Source organism: Melozone crissalis, unplaced genomic scaffold (genome assembly GCF_028551555.1).
Source record: "Melozone crissalis strain CALT ecotype California unplaced genomic scaffold, PUWL_Pcris_2 ptg000111l_1, whole genome shotgun sequence".
NCBI lineage: Eukaryota > Metazoa > Chordata > Aves > Passeriformes > Passerellidae > Melozone > Melozone crissalis.
In genome coordinates, this window is record NW_026535888.1 from 10,981,237 (window position 1) to 10,996,316 (window position 15,080).

The 15,080-nt window shown below is 47.6% G+C and overlaps 1 protein-coding gene across 3 annotated transcripts in view; it reads left to right on the forward strand.

Annotated features, from left to right (window-relative positions):
• The first annotated feature begins 4,269 nt into the window (after positions 1-4,269).
• The window catches only part of NFYC (nuclear transcription factor Y subunit gamma), a 32,574-nt gene continuing 21,763 nt past the window's right edge, over positions 4,270-15,080 (forward strand). Inside the window, exon 1 of one of the 3 annotated variants that reach the window (XM_054292525.1) lies at positions 4,270-4,348. The gene's annotated coding sequence lies outside the window, so the exon portion shown is untranslated. Of the gene's footprint in view, positions 4,349-8,879; positions 8,996-15,080 lie in introns of those variants that run through there. The other 2 variants (XM_054292526.1, XM_054292524.1) reach the window with 2 other exon arrangements.

Here is a 15,080-nt window from a genome sequence, read left to right on the forward strand (position 1 = left end):
CGGGAGATTTTGGGGCTTCCCAGGAGGTTCCTGGAGCTCTCCAGAGGACTGAGATTTCCCAAAAGGATCCTGGAGCTGCTCTGGAGGCTCTGAGGATGCTTTGAAGGTCCTGCAGCTGCATTTAGAGAAGGAGGAGCTGCACCTGGAGAAGGGTTATGGAAAGGGGGTGGTTTAGGGCAGGATTTGGAATCCCAAGGGGGAATAACCCTGCCCTGGGATGGTGCCAGTCCCTGCCCTGGCTGTGGGATGAGCCCTGGCCCCTCTGGAAGTGCCCAGTGGGATGAGTTCTGCAGCTGGGTCAGCTCCTTCCCTGCTGCAGGCCGTGTCCCACTTCTGGCAGGAGCAGGAGCTGTGTGGAGACCTGGAAAATCTCCTGGCAGGAGCAATCAGGTCACCAGTGCTCACCAGTTGGATACTGGGACAGCCAGGGGGTTGAACTGGGTGCTCTCCTGGGAAATCCTGTCCCCAGCAAAGGGGGAATATTGGGAATGAGGCCTCCCAGTCAGCACCAGGATGAGTATCTCAGCTCCCAGTGCTGATCCCAAAGTTTTGGGGGATTTTCCTGATTCCTGTTGGCTCTTCCTTAGGAAATGAGGGCTGGGAGAATGAGGGAGAGCAGGATTCCTTTGGGAATTTCCATCTGGAGCAATAAAGGTAAAATTTCCCAGGACACAGATTCAAACCTGAGCACAAAAGGGATCTGGACCCTGGATCATCCCTCAGGAATTTTGGGCTCCCAAGGGATCCTCTGGCAACACCCATAGCTCAAATTATCTTCCCAGGGGTTTCATTTCAAAGCAGAAGGGTTAAAAAATCAGAGTCCAGGCACAAATATATTCCTAAATATCCTTAAATATCCTTAAATATTATATGGATCATCCCAGCTAGGACAGACACCAGGTGGGAGGTGACACAAAGGACCAGGCCCCAAAACCTGGCCCTAAATGTCCCCTTTTTTCCTGCAGATCCATAAAGCAGCGTGCCCATGCCCAGGAAGAATTTCTCTCCCGGTTTTCCCGTGCCTGTGGATTTGTGCTTGTTTGGGATAAATCCAGAGTGCTGCTGGAACGGGAATCCCGGGGGATGGCGGGGGCTGAGCTGGGAAGGGCCAGCCCGGTCCTTGCTGCTCTCAGCTGATTTTCCTCCATCCCAAACAAACCCCACAGCTCCCAAATCCACTCTGGGGTGCAGTGGGAAGTGTTGGAGGGATGGGATGAGCAGGTGGAAGGTGCTGGATGGGTCCAAACTCATCAAAGCGCCAGCAAATTCCTGCAAAATCACTTTCTCCTTTATTTTTTCCCCTCCTTGTTTCTTGTTTTCCTTGGCTGCTGCACGTTCCGGGCAGGCTGACAGGGAGCTCTGTGGAGCTGCAATCCCTGCGGGAAAAGCAGAGCAGCTCCAGACAATGGATCCATTGCTGCTGGGAAAGGGAGCAGGTGGGGAGGAAACGGAGCCGCACAAAGAGGAGGAGGAGGAGGAAGAGGAGGAGAAGGAGGAGCAAGGGGGGATTGTCCAGAAATCCCTGGAGAGGGGCTGGATGCGAGCTGGGTGCTCTGACAGCTGGGCCTGGCAGCAGCAGCAGGGCTGGGTAATTAATTAATAAATGAGGCTTTTCCCAGGGAATTGTGGGGATGGATCAGAAGGAAATGGCTCAGAAATTCGGGAATTCAAAAACAAAACAACCCCAAAGTGGAGCAGATTTAAGGATTTTCATGAAAGCTGCCCCATCCTGGGAAAGGTTCAATTCCAGGCTGGAGCAAGCTGGGATAGTGGGAAGGAGGTGGGATTGGATGATCCTGAATGTCCTTCCAACCCAAACCACTCCATGATCCCGACTTTTATTTCTCTTGGCTGCCTTGCAAGTGCCCTCAGGCTCAAGAGCTCCAATAAAACTGCAGGAATTTCGCTGTGAGACATTTCCCACTCCAGTGCCAGCACAGAGCTCCCAGCCCACAGAGGACACAGAAATTTGTCCCATTTCCTCCATTTCTTCCCCAAAACCCACAAATCCCAAATCCCTGTGCTTGCAGGGAATGGGATTTTGTCCTTTAGCAGGGCAGACCCAGCCAGCAATTTTGGGAAGGGTGACTGGAAGTGCAGCAGCCCCGTGGGATCTGACTTTCCTTTCTCATCCCAACCAATATTTCAAAGGGATTTTATTTTTATAACCTGAACAATGATATTAAAAACGCTATTTAAAAAAAGAAACTTGGCCAGGCTGCAAATTGGGCCACCAGAAGGACAATGAGGAGGCAAAAAAGATGGAGTCACTCCTAAAGAAAAGTGGATTTTTTTAATGGGGAAAATCCTGAGGCAAGCATGAATCACCTCTGAGTGTATCCTGGAGCCAGGAAATCTGGGAATTGGGAGAGCTGGCAGGAGCAGGGCACAGACTTTGGCTTGAAGCAGCTCCAGGATGGCAGGAGAAAATCTGGATTCACTGGAATGTCCCTGGATGATCCCTGGCATTGCACTGCCAGGGATACCCTGGTGGAGTTGCTGCTAAATGGATGTGCAGAAATGCAAAAAAATTCTGTTGGAAATGCAAAAAAATTACTTTATTGGTCTATTAATTGGCATAATTAATCCATTAAAGCAGAATTCCAGAGACTACACACATATATATATATATATATATATATTCCATATATATATTCCATATATATGTATTCCATATATATATATATATATATATATATAGGAATAAATTCCTTGGGTTCCTCCCTGGAATTGTGAGGATCCACAGGATGAAACTGCCCCAGGGAAAGGGATCCTGCAGGATCTTTGGGATGGGATCCCTGCAGGAAAGGAGAAGGCAAATCCCAAATGAGGAGCTGGGAATGAGGCAGCAGCTGCAGCCCTCTGTGGCTTTGAGGAAAAGTTTAAAAGGAAAATATAAATCCCCTCATTTTCCTCATGAAAATATCAATCCCCTCACTAATTTTCCACATTATCCCATTGGATCTCATTCCAGAACTAAAGAATTTCAGGGGAACATCAAGGCAGCCTTTTCTTCCCCTCCCTTTGGTGCTGCTTTTGGGTTTTTTTCCTGATTATCAGATTCCTCGAGTCTCCACTTAGATAAAAAAAGCACCTCTAATTCCTTTATCTATTTAAGTCGATTTCGGGAATATTTTTCTCCCACAGTGTGAACAATCAGAACTCTGTGGTCTCCCAGATATGTAAACCAGTTCTTTTTCTTCTTTTGTGGGCAGATATACTTAAGCTACATAATGGGACTCTGAGAGTGAGTCAACTCAGGAACACTGGATATATTTAAATTCCATTTCAAACTAACTCCTATTAAAAAAAAAAAAAATCCCATAAAATGCCAAATCCTGGTGTCAAAAAAAGTTCATTGCAACTCACACACAGAAAGCATTTATATACAACATCTTTAACAAGTTTATTTACCACGCAATTTATTACGAGGATACTTGACAGAGAAGCAAAGAAGCTTGGAAAACATCGCAGCATTCCTGCTTTTTTTAAAATAAAGCAGGAAAAACACTAGAAGACGAAATATGAGGCTTAAAGCTGGACAGGTGGGGATTTAGGACAGGGCTGATCTTTGACAGAACAAGAGTTTGGCTGCCCCTCAAGGCACTGTCGCTCCTGAGATGCCTCCACGTTTGTCCCGGTCCCTCAGGGTTTGTCCTGGTCCCTTACGGTTTATCCCGGTCATTCACGGTTTGTCCTGGTCCCTCACGGTTTGTCCTGGTCCTTCACGGTCCCTCAGGTTTGCCCCGTCCCTCAGTTTGTCCCTGTTCCTATTCCGGTCCCTCAGGTTCGCCCCTGTCCCTCACGATCCCTCAGGTTTGTCGCTCTTCCTCACGGTTTGCCCCGGTCCCTCAGGTTTGTCCCTGTTCCTGTCCCGGTCCCTCAGGTCTGTCCCCCTCCCTCATGGTCCCTCAGATCTGTCCCTGTCTCTCACGGTCCCTCAGGTTTATCCCCGTCCCTCAGTTTGTCCCTGTTTCTGTCCCAGTCCCTCCCGGTTTGCCCCGGTCCCTCACGATCCCTCACGTTCGTCCCCGTCCCTCACGGTCCCCCCGCCCACTCCTGCCCAAAACCGCAAATCTCGCGAGATCCCCACCGGGTCACGCGCCCGCGCGCGCCGCCGCGGCCCAGCCCGGGGAGGGGAAGGGACGGGGGGGGGGGGAACGACAAAAAAGGGCGGAGCCTCCGCCCCGCCGCCTCACGGCCCCGCCGCCATCTTGTTTCTCGGCCGCTCGGCGCTCACTCCGCTCCGGCCGCCCCCCCTTTTCCCCCCCCCGCCTCCCGCCGGCCGCGCCGGAGGCAGCGCGGGCAGCGGGCGGAGCAGGCGGAGGTCGCGGCGCCGGCCACCCCGGTGAGTACGCGGGGAGCGCGGCGGGGGGGAGGCGGCGGCGGCGGCCCGTGAGGGGGCGCGGGGCGGGGGCGGCCCGAGGGGTCCTTGCGGCCCCCCCTCAACAACGGCCGCGCTGCGATTGGCTGGGCCGCGGCGCGGGCGCTGATTGGCCCGCGAGGGGGAGGCGGGCGCGGGGAGGTGGGCGCTGATTGGCTGGCGGGGCGCGGACCGGGGAGAGGACAGCGAGCGGACCGTTGTCCCGCGCGGGCGCGGGGTGGGGGGGGCGGCGGGGCCGGGCCAGGCCAGGCCCGGGCGGGCTCAGGGCTGGTGAATCGGGATTCGGGCCTGGAAGCGCCCAGGACCCCTCGGCTTGAGGGCCGAGATTCAGGGCTGGCAGCGCCCGGGACCCCCGGGCCGTAAGCTGAAATTCGGGGCTGGCAGTGCCCGGGAACCCCCAGGCCGGAGAGCCGAGATTCGGGACTGGCAGTGCCCGGGAACCCCGGCTTGAGGGCCGAGATTCAGGGGTGGCAGTGCCCGGGACCCCCGATCTGAGAGCCGAGATTCGGGGCTGACAGTGCCCGGCACTCCCGGCCTTAGAGCCGAGATCCAGGGCTGGCAGTGCCCGGGAACCCCCCGGCCTTAGAGCTGAGATTCGGGGCTGGCAGCTCCCGGAACCCCTCGGTTTGAGAACCGGGATTCGGGGCTCGCAGAGCCCGGGATCCCCGGCCTGAGAACCGAGATCCGGGGCTGGCGGTGCCCGGGATTCCCCGGTTTGAGAGCCGGGATTTGGGGCCGGCAGTGCCCGAGGAACGCGCTGCCTCACGGCCGGCGGGCAGAACAGAGCGCGGAGGCCTCCCGGTGTTTTCCCGGTGGGATTTACCGGGCCGCCACACGGGATGTGCTCCCTAGAAGGGCCCAAACCAAGGTGGATAAAGCCTTGAGCCTTTAACTTTAAAGCTGATGAGGTTTAAGGTCTCTTTCACCCAAAGCGTTCCTGGTTCTGTGGTTCCAAGGCAGGTTGGGATCCTGACCCGGCTGAGGTAGAGAGGAGCTCGGATGTTCACGTTTAGATTTGATTTTAGGAATAAATTCTTGGCTGTGAGGGTGGTGAGGGGCTGGAATGGATTTCCCAGAGCAGCTGTGGCTGCCCCTGCATCCCTGGAAGTGCCCAAGGCCAGGTTGGAGCACCCTGGGACAATGGAAGGTGTCACTGTCCATGGCAGGGGTGGCACTCGGTGATTTTTCTGAGTGATTTTTTAGTGAGTGGAATATTTTCCATGGATTTGGGAATAAATCCTCCCTGTCTCCATTGCTGAGCATGGACAATTCAAATCCCATGAGCTCGTGGCTTTTCCTCCAGCCCTACAAACCAAACCATCAAACTTCCTTGGCAACATCCAGGGCTTTTCCTTAGGATTTTCCTAAAATGAGATTTTGGTTTTGGACTGGGCTGTTCCTGCTGGGTCTGTTTGTCCTCGTGCTCTGTGACAGCCTCAGCTCACCTGGGCATTGTGGTGACAGCAGTGTCACAGCAGGGACAGGATCCCAGGAATTCCTGGAAGTGCCTCAGAGAGCTCCAGGAGGCTGAACATTCCTTTCTCCCCTTTTTTTTCCAGAAATTTTTTCTGTAATTCATGGAATAGTTGGAGTTGGGAGGGACCTTTCACTGTCCCAGGTTGTGCCAGCCTGGCCTTGGGCACTGCCAGGGATCCAAGGGCACCCCAATTTCTCTGGGAATTCCATCCCAGCCCCTCCCAGGAAAAAATTCATTCCCAAATTTAATCTGAACCCTGTGTGATTTCACAGCAACAACAGCTGCAATGATTGAAATAAACCCTTTAGGCCTTCCCAAATTAATTTAGTGGGGTTTTTTTTCTTCAAATAAACCTTTTAGTGTAGGGCCTCCCAAAATTAATTTGGGGAGTTTATCCCCCACAAATAAACCTGTTACTGTAGGGATTCCCAAAATTAATTTGGGGTTTTTATCCCCCCCAAATAAACCTGTTACTGTAGGGATTCCAAAATTAATTTGGGGTTTTTACCCTGCACAAATAGACCTTTTAGTGTAGGGCCTCCCAAAATTTATTTGGGGTTTTTGTCCCCCAAAAATAAATCTGTTACTGTAGGCTTCCAAAATTAATTTGGGATTTTTACCCTGCACAAATAGACCCTTTAGTGTAGGGACTCCCAAAATTAATTTGGGGTTTTTATCCCCCTACAAATAAACCCATTAGTGCAGAACTTCCTATAATTAATTTGGGTTTTTCCCCCCTCACAAATAAACCTGTTACTGTAGGTCTTCCCAAAATTCATTTGGGGTTTTTATCCCCCACAAATAAATCTGTTACTGTAGGGTTCCCAAAATTTATTTGGGGTTTTTATCCCCCTACAAATAGACCGATTACTGCATAATAATTTTGGGGTTTTATCCACCACAAATAAACCTGTTACTGTAGGGTTCCCAAAATTTATTTGGGGTTTTTATTTCCTCCATAAATAAACCCTTTCCTGTTTTTTTCCCCCCACAAATAAACCCTTTATTGTAGAACTTCCCAAAATGAATTTGGGGTTTTTATCCCTCTACAAATAAACCCTTTACTGCAAAACTTCCATAATTAATTTGGGGGTTTTATCCCCCTACAACTAAACCCATTACTGCATAATTAATTTGGGTTTTTTATCTCCCCACAAATAAATCCATTACTGTATGACCTCCCAAAATTCATTTAGGGTTTTTATCTTCCCCATAAAATAAACCCTTTCCTGTTTTTTTTCCCCCCACAAATAAACCCTTTACTGCAGAACTTCCCATAATTAATTTGGGTTTTTTTCCCCCCACAAATAAACCTTTTATTGTAGAACTTCTCAAAATGAATTTGGGGTTTTTATCCCCCACAAATAAACCCTTTACTGCAGAACTTCCCATAATTAATTTGGAGTTTTTATGCCCCCCACAAATAAACCCTTTATTGTACAGCTTCCCAAAATGAATTTGGGGTTTTTATTGCCACAAGGAATTATTAAACACCCTAGAGCATCTTTAGGACCCTTGGGATGTGCTAAAGCACAGAGAAATGCGTTTGGGCAGTCAGAATTCCACAATTTTAGCCAGACATTCCCCTGTTCTGCAGGAAAGGTGCTGCATTTGTTTTTCATTCCACCCAAAGTACCTCACATAACTCCAATAGTCAGAATTCCACAGCTTCCAGGCTGTTTTTATCTCAGGAATGCCACAGGAAGAGAACACAGTGTATTTATTTTATTTTTAAGGCTGTGTTTTAACCAATTCTATTCCCTCAAATCATCAGGAAGATTTATTTTTAAATTAATCTCTCCTCGTTATCAGATTCAGAGTGATTTAATCTGCAGGGCTTGGCTGTGCTCCCCAGTATTTTTCTCCTTGGATAATCCTGTCAGCAGGAAATTATAGAATTATAGTTTGGAATTAGAGCTGGAAATCCGTGGTAGTGGTGTTGATAAAAGTGAGATTTCTGCATTTAGAGGTATCCCATAATATATAATATATAATATATAATATATAATATATAATATATAATATATAATATATAATATATAATATATAATATCAGGGGAGACATAATAGAATAGAATATATCAGGGAATATATAAAAATAATAATATAATAATATATAATATATTATAATGAATATAGTATGTTATAGTATAATTAATATAATATTAAGTAATATATAATATTATAATATATATAATATCAGGGGATAAATACACTATAATGTAATGTAATATAATGTAATGCAATGTAATATAATATAATATAATATAATAATATGTATATAATATAGATTATATGTATATATATATTACATATAATATATACATATATTATATGTGTATAATATAATATAATATAGTATAATATAATATATATATCTGCCAAAGGGTGGCAGAGGATGGAGCCAGGCTCTGGTCAGGGTCAGGCCGAGGAACAGCGGCCATAAATCCATAAATTAACACAATAACCCACACATTAATTCATAATAAACCACAGCGTGTTCCTCCTCACCCCGAGGAAGAACAACAACCCACGGGGGTGGCAGAGCTCCCTCTGGGGACATCCCAAGGCCACCTGGAGCTGTCCCAGTGTCACCTGCTCCCCCTTGGGAGGGGTTTTGGGGCTGGTTCGTCTCCAAAATTCCCAAAATTTCAGGAATTCGGGGCTCGGAGCACGTGCGGACCCGCGCCCCGCCGGGAAGGTGTGGCGGGAACCGCCGTGATTGACAGGCGTGCGGACCAATCAGCGGCTGTCCGTTCCAGCCTCCTCAGGCGTTTGAATAGGAGGCGAGGCGGCCATCGGGGCGGGGCTGAGGGGCGGGGCGTGCCTGACCCCTGCGGCCGCCGCTCAAGGTAACTTTAAAGCAGGAAGCGGCCGGCGAGGCTGCGCCGCGGCGCCGACCAATGGGGGAGCTTGAGCGCGGGGCGCGCAGCCAATGAGAGAGCTCTAGCGCGGGGCGCGCAGCCAATGAGCGCGGGCGCGGGGCGGGCCGGGCGCGCGCAGCGGGGCGCGCGGGGCCGCCGCCGTTAAAGGGGCCGCGGGCACGGCCCGGCCCGGGGGGGCCCCGGCGGCTCCCGGGGTCACTCAAAGACAAAGCCATGGCGGGGAACCCCCGGCCGCGGGCACGGCCGGCGGTGAGTCCTGGGCGCCGCCACTACGGTGGCGGCGGGGGAGGGCGGCCCGTGCGCCGGGGCCAGGCCGCGGCGGCGGGGGATGCTCGTGCGTGCCGGTGCGGGATGGGGGGGGGGGGCGCGGCGGGACGTGGTTAAACCCTCAGCGGTTCAACCCACAGCGCTCCGCACCGAGCCTCCCGCATCGCCGGTAACGCCGTGAGGGCAGCGCTGAGGAGGGGGCGGACAAAGCAGCGGGGGTGCCCCGAGCGCGGCGGGGGCTCCGCGGTGCCCTTGGCCCGGCCGCCATCACCCCGCGGGGCCGGGGGGCGACAGCGGAGCCGCGGCACCCCCGAACCCCTCAGCGGCGCTGGCGGCTCTTTGTTGTCGTTTTAGTGGGGAAATCGGTACCGAAGGTCACGGGGAGAGCGGGGCTTGGAGGATCTGAGGGGTTCCGTGGTCCCGGTGAGCCCCGGGCTGGGCGCGCTCCGCTGCCGGCCCCGGCTCAGCCCCAACTTGGAGCGGGGCCTGCACGAGTGACCTTGAAATGCCAGCGCTGCGAGCCGGCACTCTGAAGGACAAAGTTTGTTTGCGGCACTTTGGACCGAAAAAAAAAAAAAAATTAAAAAAAATAAATAAAAGAAGAAGGGAAAAAAACGGAGCCGAGGGCATCAAGGACATGGGGATAGTCCCGGCTTGGATTAAAGTTGGGTTTGGGCGCGCTCTGTGGGTGTTGCTGCTTCTCCTAAGGTGAAAAATCTGAAAAATCACAATTTTCCCTCTCTTTCTTGAGGTTAAAAGCGTTGCTTTTTGTAATTAATAATAATTAATTGGTAAAAATTAATGGAAGGGTTTTAGGGTGAGGGTGCAGGGCCTTGAGGCTGAGCTTTGCCTCCTGTCAGGCTTTGCTGAGCTTTGAGTTTGGGGTTTAATTCCAAATTAGCGCTGCCAGCGCCTCATCCTGGGGTTATTTTATTCCTTAACATTATCACAATTTCAATAAAAAAATGAATAAGAGCAGAAATATCCCCAAAAATCAGATTTTAATAATTTAGGGAATGTTGGAGGAACTTCTGGAGCCGCCTGTGGGCCGGGATTGGAGAATTCCCTGTGAGCATGAAGGTCACTGTCAGCATCTTGAAGCAAAAAGAAATTTCAATTTATTTCCTTAAAAAGAATTTCTTTTTCCCTCTAGAATAATTAATTTCCCTAGAAATTAGGATTTATCCAGTTTTTTAAGTGTTGGCAGTTGTATTCAGCAACCTACGGAATAAAAAATTCAAATTAAAATCTTAATTCCACCCAAAATTTGGAATATTTTACTGCTTTTATATTTCAGGAATAATCAGTTTTGCTCGATCTTTTTAGGTCAAGAGCAGCAAGAAATCTGGAAATGGATTTAATTACAAATAAATTATTTCTTTTTAATTATTATTTATTATTATTCCAGTTTTTTTGGATTTTTTTTCCAGTTTTGGAGGGGTAGGAAGGGCCCAATTTAAGGAGTGAGTTTGGATTTTTTAGTTTCATTCTCTATATAGAGTTTGATTTCTTTAGTTTTGTAATAAAATTTGCCCTATAAATTGGATTTTTAACTTTATTCTCTATATGAGTTTGATTTTTTAATTTTATCCCCTGTAATCTGGATTTATTAACTTTATTCTCCATAAGTTTGGTTTTTAAATTTTATTCTCTGTGGGTTTGATTTTATTTTAGTTTTATTCCCCATGAATTAGATTTTTAGCTTTATTCCCTATAATTTGATTTTTTAAATTTTATATCCCCTATAATTTGGATTTTATCCCCTATAATTTGGATTTTTTTACCTTTATTCTCCAGAAGTTTAATTTTAAATTTAATTCTCTACAAGTTTGATATTTTTAACCTTTATTTCCTATATAAATTTGATTTTTAAGTTTTATTCTCTCTATAAATTTAATTCTCCACCTTCATTTCCCAGCAATTTGCTTTACCTATAAATTTCAATTTTTAATTCCTCCCCAAATTTTAACCTGGAACTTTTTAATTCTGATCAAGAATAATTTAATTTTTATTTCAAAGGGTTAAAAACCACAACAAGAACAAATTTCAGGACATCTCAAAGCATCCTGAGAGTTAAAAAATGAGATTTTTTAGGAGTTATTCCCAAAAGTTGAAGGGATTTTCTTGGATTTTCTTTTTTTTCTAAAATCAGAGCAGGATAAATTTCTAAATATTGGGAATTTAGGATTTGCTTGACTTCTTACACATAGGAAACTTGGTAAAAATTTAAAATCACATTTAAAATTAAATTAGAGTTTAAAAAACTAAAATTTGTGCCACTGCCCTCGATGGGCAGTGACATTCCCTGTCTGCAAATCCTTTGGAATATTTGGAAAAAATTCCAAATATTGGAAATTTTGGATTTGTTGGCTTCTTACACAGGGGGAACGTGACAAAAATTTAAAATCACGTTTAAAATTGAATTAAATTTAAAAAAATTTAATAATTATTTTTTAATTTTTGATAATTTTTTTTAATGTCCTCACTGGATGGGCAGTGACATTCCCTGTCTGCAAATCCTTTTAAATATTTGGATAATTTTCCAAATATTTGAAATTTAGGATTTGCTTTGCTCCTTACACAGGGGGAACTTGGTAAAAATTTAAAATCACATTGAAAATTAAATTAAATTTAAAATTTGTGCCACTGCCCTCACTGAATGGCCAGTGACATTCCCTGTTTCCAAATCCTTTTAAATATTTGGATAATTTTCCAAATATTTGAAATTTAGGATTTGCTTTGCTTCTTACACAGGGTGAACTTGGTAAAAATTTAAAATCACATTTAAAGTTAAATTAAATTCAAAATTTATGGCACTGCCCTCATGGACTGGAGCCATTTTCTCCATCCCACCTCACGTGGGATCTGGTGGTTTTCCAAGGAAATAACTCAGGTTGGAATTGCAAGCTCGGAGATTTTGGGATTTTATTTGGGATTTTTCCCCTTGGGTTGTGACAGATTTTCCAAGCAGCTCCGTTTGGCTGCTCCCCCTTCCCAGGGCATCCAAAAAAAGCAGAAAAAGCAAAAAATAACCCCAAAAAAATCCCAACCAGAGGCTCCTTCACGCTTCCTTTGCTCTCCACGAAGCGAAACCCTGGCGGGTTTTGTCAGGATTTGGGAATTTTGATGTTTGCCAGAGGTGTCGTGCTCTGGTGGGTGGCAAATGTGCAGCAGCTGTTGGGATGTTCCTGGGATCAGCAAAGCTTCAGCTTTTCTTTTTTCCCTCAAAAAAATAAAATGATTTCCTGCCTGGAGAGGATGGGTTGGAGGTGAATCCTGGTTTTCCTGAATCCCGGGGTGGTTTGGGTTGAAGGGAATTCCATCTTCTCCTGTCCCAGGGTGCTCCAAGCCTGGCCTGGGACATTTCCAGGGATCCAGGGCAGCCACAGCTTCTGTGGGAGAGCTTTTCCATCATTCCCTGCTGGATTTTTGGGAAGATTTTCTTTTCCTTCAGAGTTGTGTCCATGGAGCTCCTCATTGGGATTCTCCCAGCCTGGATCTGGATGATCCTTGAGGACCCTCCCAGGATATTCCAGCTGAGCTGAACCACCCAAATCCAGGCTGGGAGAATCCCGATGAGGAGATCCTGGGACACAGCTCTGAAGGAAAAAAAAACTTCCTAAAAAACCAGCAGGGAATGATGGAAAAGCTTTCCAAGGGAATGGGAACATTCCCAAGGTTCTCAGAGCTCCAGGAAGGTCTGGACACCATTGCCAAGGATGTCCAGGGTCTGGATGATCCTTGAGGACCCTTCCAGGATGTTCCAGATGTGATGGGATGGGCTGAACCACCCAAAATCCAAAATCCAGGCTGGGAGAATCCCAATGAGGAGATCCATGGACACAGCTCTGAAGGAAATAAAAAACTTCCCAAAAAACCAGCAGGGAATGAGGGAAAAGCTTTCCAAGGGAATGGGAACATTCCCAAAGCTGCCAGAGCTCCAGGAAGGGTTGGGCACCACTCTGGGGATGTCCAGGGTCTGGATGATCCTTGAGGACCCTCCCAGGATATTCCAGCTGTGCTGAACCACCCAAATCCAGGCTGGGAGAATCCCGATGAGGAGATCCATGGACACAGCTCTGAAGGAAAAAAAAACTTCCTAAAAAACCAGCAGGGAATGATGGAAAAGCTTTCCAAGGGAATGGGAACATTCCCAAGGTTCTCAGAGCTCCAGGAAGGTCTGGACACCATTGCCAAGGATGTCCAGGGTCTGGATGATCCTTGAGGACCCTTCCAGGATGTTCCAGATGTGATGGGATGGGCTGAACCACCCAAAATCCAAAATCCAGGCTGGGAGAATCCCAATGAGGAGATCCATGGACACAGCTCTGAAGGAAATAAAAAACTTCCCAAAAAACCAGCAGGGAATGAGGGAAAAGCTTTCCAAGGGAATGGGAACATTCCCAAAGCTGCCAGAGCTCCAGGAAGGGTTGGGCACCACTTTTGGGGGTGCCCAGGCTCTGGATGATCCTTGAGGACCCTCCCAGGATATTCCAGCTTGGCTGAACCACCCAAATCCAGGCTGGGAGAATCCCAGTGAGGAGATCCATGGATGGATGAAGGAATGGATGAATCCATGGAGAGATGGACAGATTGGATGGATGGATGGATGGATGGATGGATGGATGGATGGATGGATCCACGGATTGACAAAGGAATGGACAAATCCATGGAGGGATCCATGGATGGATGGATGGACAAAGGGATGGATGGATCCTTGGAGGGATCCATGGATGGATTAAGGGATGAAGGAATGGATGGATCCATGGAAAGATGGACAGATCCATGGATGGATGGACAAAGGGATGGATAAATCCATGGAGGGATCCATGGATGGATGGACAGATCCATGGATGGATGAAGAGATAGAAGGAAAGATGGATGGATCCATAGATGGATGAATAGATGGATGGATGAAGGAATGGATGGATCCATGGAAAGATGGATGGATCCATGGATGGATGGACAAAGGAATGGATGGATCCCTGGAGAGATCCTTGGATGGATGAAGGAATGGATGAATCCATGGAGAGATGGACAGATGGATGGATGGACAAAGGGATGAATGGATCCTTGGAGAGATGGACAGATCCATGGATGGATGAGGGAATGGATGAATCCATGGAAAGATGGATGGATCTATGGATGGAGGGACAAAGGAGTGGATGAATCCATAGAGATCCATGGATGGATGAAGGGATGAAGGAATGGATAAATCCATGGAGAGATGGACAGATGCATGGATGGATGGATGGACAAAGGGATGGATAAATCCATGGAGGGATCCATGGATGGATGGACAGATCCATGGATGGATGAAGAGATAGAAGGAAAGATGGATGGATCCATAGATGGATGAACAGATGGATGGACAAAGGAATGGATGGATCCCTGGAAAGATGGATGGATCCATGGATGGATGGACAAAGGAATGGATGGATCCCTGGAGAGATGGACAGATGGATGGATGGACAAAGCGATGGATAAATCCATGGATGGATGGACAGATCCATGGATGGATGAAGAAATGGATGAATCCATGGAAAGGTGGATGGATCTATGGATGGATGGGCAAAGGAATGGATGGATCCCTGGAGAGATCCTTGGATGGATGAAGGAATGGATGAATCCATGGAGAGATGGACAGATGGATGGATGGACAAAGCGATGGATAAATCCATGGATGGATGGACAGATCCATGGATGGATGAAGAAATGGATGAATCCATGGAAAGGTGGATGGATCTATGGATGGAGGGACAAAGGAGTGGATGAATCCATAGAGATCCATGGATGGATGAAGGGATGAAGGAATGGATAAATCCATGGAGAGATGGACAGATCCATGAATGGATGGATGGACAAAGGGATGGATAAATCCATGGAGGGATCCATGGATGGATGGATGGACAAAGGGATGGATAAATCCATGGAGGGATCCATGGATGGATGGACAGATCCATGGATGGATGGATGGACAAAGGGATGGATAAATCCATGGATGGATGGACAAAGGGATGGATAAATCCATGGAGGGATCCATGGATGGATGGATGGACAAAGGGAT